This window comes from Rhipicephalus microplus, chromosome 6 (assembly GCF_043290135.1).
Source record: "Rhipicephalus microplus isolate Deutch F79 chromosome 6, USDA_Rmic, whole genome shotgun sequence".
In the NCBI taxonomy this organism is placed as follows: Eukaryota; Metazoa; Arthropoda; class Arachnida; order Ixodida; family Ixodidae; genus Rhipicephalus; species Rhipicephalus microplus.
Genome location: NC_134705.1, coordinates 70,364,234 through 70,369,599, shown reverse-complemented (window position 1 = coordinate 70,369,599; position 5,366 = coordinate 70,364,234).

The window sequence follows — 5,366 nt, the reverse complement described above, 5'->3', positions numbered from 1 at the left end:
AATGACATATGGATATTGTCAAGCCATCCTTCTAGCATGTTCATGTAATTCTGTAATCCCTGATACAATGAGTGCAGATAACTGTTTGTTGCGAAGAAAGCAATATCATCTGCATATACGTAAATTTGGATATCCTAATGAGTTGGAATGGAACTTAGTAATATGTTGAATAACACCGGGAATAATACTGAGCCCTGAGGTACACCTCGTCTCTGCTTATATTTTTTAGAAGAGCATCCATCCAAGAAGCATTAGAATTCTCTGTCTTTCACAAACTCTGTAATCCATGCTGTTATATATTTTGGAAAGCGATAGTCTTGCATCTGCTGGATGAGGATAGGATATTCCACTTTGTCGTACGCTTTAGCTAAGTCTAGAGTCACTAGTGCACAGTATTCGCGGCGATGCCGAGCCAGCTGTATGCGACTTTCTAAATCCACATGTGCACACCAAATGGAGTATCCCGATCTAAAGCCAATTTGTCTGGGGTTTAGTATTGTATGTTCACTGATGTAGTTTATTATACGGGCATTTAGGACTCTCTCTACAAGCTTGACCAGGTTAGATGTCAATGAAATAGGCCTTATGTCATCCAAAGTAAACTCCATTTCCTGTTTCTTAAGTATCGGAATTATTTTGGAAAGCTTCCAATCGGCCGGAATCCAAGAATTTTTCAGTGAATAATTAACTATATTATGGATTTCATGTGCCGATATTTCGTATAGCACTTTAATCATTGTAGAGGTCACCCCATCAGGTCCGGGAGCAGCGGGTGGTAAGCTCTTCATCACATCCGCCAGTTCAGCTAAAGATACCTCCTGGAAATCACAATCCACCCTTAATTTCACTTTGGACTTTGGCATAATTGTCGTAAACCTGGTTTGCAAGTCTATAGCAATATTTTCCAAGAATTCAGAGAGTTCGCGAGGAGACATAATGTTGGAATGACTGCTTTCTGTCTGTGGAATCATTTTTCTCGCACGTAAAAACCTGAAAAGCATTTTCTTATTTTTAGACTTAGACAATTAATTAAATTGATTCATATCATAGTCTTTTTTTGCTTTGCGCACTAGATGCTTAAAATCGGCGGCCATGAATTTATAATCACTCCATAATTTGGGGCATTAGTTAATTAACAGATTTTTTCAAGCTGCTTTTCGTTTTCTATACCCCCTGACACATTCTAGATTCCACTACGGGCTAAAAGATCCTGCTGTGTTCGAGTTTACAGTAAACGTTGAATTTTTTAGTGATCGTTTCAACACCGCACATAGACTCATAGCTCTAAGGTCTTCCTGCATTTCCTCGCGCTAAGTTAACGTAGATTTTAAGTCTTTTTGTAATTTAGCATAATTTACGAATGAGCCAACTTTCTCTGCCAAACTAAACCTCGGGAACGTAATTTCAAACGTAATGGGAAGGTGGTCGCTTTTTGTAGCCTAATCTAATATATTCCACGAGGATATGCTTAAAGTGGAGCTGGAAAATGTTAAATCAATAGTCGATTTAGAGTTACCTCTTACAAATGTAGCAACGTGTGAGTTCAAGCAGGAAAAGTTATTATCAAGCGTCCATTCCCACAAACGTCTTCCGCATACATCAGATTTGAAGCCCCAAGACACATGGTGTGAATTGAAATCACCACACAGTACTATTTCTTTTCTGCATGAAGCTACCATAACATCGAGGCATCTCGTGTCTTGAACTCCCGCAGGAAAGTATACATTTGCAAAAGAGAAAGGCGAGCAGTCTGGTAGTGTTATGTCTAACACCAGAATTTCGTAATTCGTATCCATACCCTGATACGATATCTTGGCTCTGTGACTAAATTTAGTTGATATTAAGAAAGCCAGACCGGCACCTTCACTCGGCCGATCCAGCCGTATTAATCGATAATTTTTCATGTAAAATTTTTTACCGTTACCAAGCCAGGTTTCCTGAATGGCAATTATGTCGGGAGAAATTTGCGAAGAAATATATTGTAAATCTGTAGTTGCCGACCAAATAGACCGGCAGTCCCACTGCAGAATTTTTAGGGAACCTATTTTAATGCTATACTGGCAGAAGAAACTGCCTGATCCAGAATATCTTTTTTCAAGAAATCATTTTTTGAAACGTTCTCAAAGAAGTCTTTCCTTGACAAGTATTTCTTGGATTTTCGGTTCTGAGAAGACTTTTTTGAAGGGGGAGATCTGTTACGTTTCAAAGTTCTGAGAGATTCTGTGTCCATATCTGTAAAGTCTCCTGAATCATCTGTCACCGGTTCTGAATCAGCCTGAACTCTATTATTTGAAGATCCTGCTTTCGGAGAGATAGATCTATGATTGACTGTCTGATTTTCCTCCTCTGTACCCCTTGAAATCAACAGAGCGTACGAATCCCGATTTTGCACAGAAACTGTACCAATGATTTGTGTCAGCTGTTGTGTTAACATATCAGCCAAGGCTTCAAAAAGAGTAGCTGCCAGACGCTGCATTGCTTTTTCAGTGGGCTTTTCAATAGCCTCAGTTATCGACTTTGCGAGCGATGCATCCATTGCCGCTGTGTGCCGGGATGTTATGCCTGCGTAACCTTTCGATCTTTCATGCTTTTCTGCTACCGCCTCCCTCCTAGAGCAACGCCTGCGTTCTATGATTTCTAGAACACCCATTTCTCTTTCTTTTGCGCCACATTCAGCAGAGTCTGCAGGGTGCGCTCCATTACAGAAGCAGCACTTCTGGTCATCGGATTTTCAATCGCAGCTGTCATGACTCTCTCCGTACAGACGACATCTTGCCTGTGATCTGCACCCTTTAATGCTGTGGCCGAATCACCAACATTTTGAGCACTGCGAAGGTTTCGGGGAAAGTGGTTTTACTTTGTAGATTAGTGGCCATGCCTTAATTTCTCTTGGCCTAACTCTTCCTGCAAAAGTTACTATAACTGATTCAGTAGGCTATTTTGTTTTATCGGTAGTTCAGGTGCATCGATAGACTGAAACTGCCCCAGCTACAGCAAATAAGTCAAAAATTTCTTGAGGTGCCAGACTCGCATCCACCCCACGGACTATGCCCTTCGTACATGCAAGATGAGCTGGAATAAACGGGCTCACCGGCTGTGCAGCAAATTCAGAGCAATTCAGAAGCTCTCGGACGCAATCCTGGTCTGCAGAGCAGCACAGGATACCCCCTCGGCCGAAGTGGTGGACCTCCGTAATCTTCTGGAAAAGTGACGAGGCTTTCTGAAGCTCCACTTGTATCACCTTCGGATTCTTCATTGGAATGGAACCCCCATTTGTGGGAACCAGAGCCACAGGGACGTAGCTATCTCCACTGCGAAGCGAGGTATTGAGCGGCCAATCCTTGACTGGTAGTGAGGCCAGCCAAGGGGAGTTCCCTTGGCCGGGTGATGAGAAAGACATCAGAATATTCTGACTTGCTTGACCTCCAAAGGGCTACAACAACGTTTCAGTCGAGAGAAACTAACAAAAAATACGAGGATTGAAAAGCAAACCAAATCTTATAGCTACAAGAATCCTGCCGCTCGACGATGAGATGACGATGAGTGATGCAGCCTGCACGATCCACTTTTTTCTCTTCCTCGGTGTCAGCAGGTTTCTCAAGGAGCTACACTCATGAGCTTTACAGGCAGTAGGCGTCTGTTTCCTCACGGTCTTTTCATTTCTTCTTCTATTTTTTGCGCTTGTTGCTGTGGCTGTGATTTGATTCCTCCGGTAACATGTAAGTACGAAATTGAGGACTGCCTCACAGTGGATATTGCCAACCTCAGTGATTACTTATTTTTGATATCTTCTGCAATGCGTCCTGAATTTCAAAGGCATCACGCCATTGCCCATGGCGAAGCCCACCCATCCACCTCCTCTTTATTCCGAATCCTGCTCTAATCCTAATGATGACAGTGGCGCTCTTGGTCGTTCACTTAATATTTAACAGCTGCTATATACCTTCCTCTTGAGGGTTAGTGCCAGATTATCATACATACATTATTTGAAAATGCTTGCCGAATGGGAACCACGCCATCTCTATTTTTCTAGTTATTTCACTCTCGTCGTTCGGCTACGCGGTTACTACTTGTCCTGAGTATACATATTCTTTTAGAATTTCCAGTGCCTCTCCACTATCTAAAAGAGCTGTTATTTGCTGAGTCTGTTGCACATTACTTTAGTTTTGTGCATATATATTTTCAGACCTACTTTTCTGCTTCCCGTGTCTAGTTTAGTAATGATTCGCTGTAATTCGTCTCGTGAGTTACTCATTAAGGTAAGGTCATCAGCGAATCACATGTTACTAAGGTACTCTCCATTAACTTTTATCGCTAACTCTTCCCAATCAAGGGCTTTGAAAACCTCCTGTAAACACCCAGTGAATAGCATTAAAGAGATCACGTTTCCCTGCCTTACACCCTTCTTTGTTGGAATTCTTTCGCTTTCTTTGGGGAGAACTATGATGGCTGTAGATCCATTGTTTTTTTTCCAGTATTTTATATAAGGTTTTTTGATGTCTTGATTTCTGCTGCCTGCCTCACTGCTGATTTCTCGACTGAATAAAATGCCTTCTCGTAAACTATGAAGGTTATATATAGTGGGTGATTGTATTTCATGCATTTTTCTCATACCTGATTTATAGCAGGATTATGGTCTATTGTTGAGTAGCCGGTACGAAATTCTGCTTGGTCCTTTGGTTGGTTGACCTCTAATGTCGCCCTAATTCTATTAGCTATTATTTTTAAATAGTTTGTAGAAAACGGACAATAGGCTGATCGACCTGTAATTTTTTAAGTCCTTCACGTTTCCTTCCTTACTGTTTAAGATGACGTTCTGTTCATCCGAAATTTTGGTACCATTCATATCAAGAGACACTTCATATATAAGGTGACCAGTTTTTTTAACACAAATTATCCGCCATATCTCGGAAGGTTCGTTGTGACCTTATCTTCATCAGCGGCTTTGCCTCCTTGCATTCCTCCCAGGGCTTTCCTAACCTCCGTTGTCATTACTGGTGGGATGTTGAATTTCTCTGGACTATTATTGTTTCTCATCATATCATCCTGGTTGTTTTGGCTTCTGTACAGCTCTTTGTAGAACTACTCCGCCACCTCGACTATCCTATCAGGTAAGGAAGAGGTAAGTTTATTTACAGAAAGGCAGAGAGGTCGGCCTGAGCGATAGCTTGCTCTAGCGGGCTACTATACACTGGGGGAAGGGAAAGGGGAAAAGAAAGAATAATGGATGACGATGGTGAGATAGAAAAATGGGTATGTAGTGTTCTCTCTAGCTGAGACACATTTTATAGCCGCGCACATAGTCCGGTTGTTTCCAAAAAGGTTATAACTGCTCTTGTGACCGCAGTTGCACTGTTGGTGTCTGG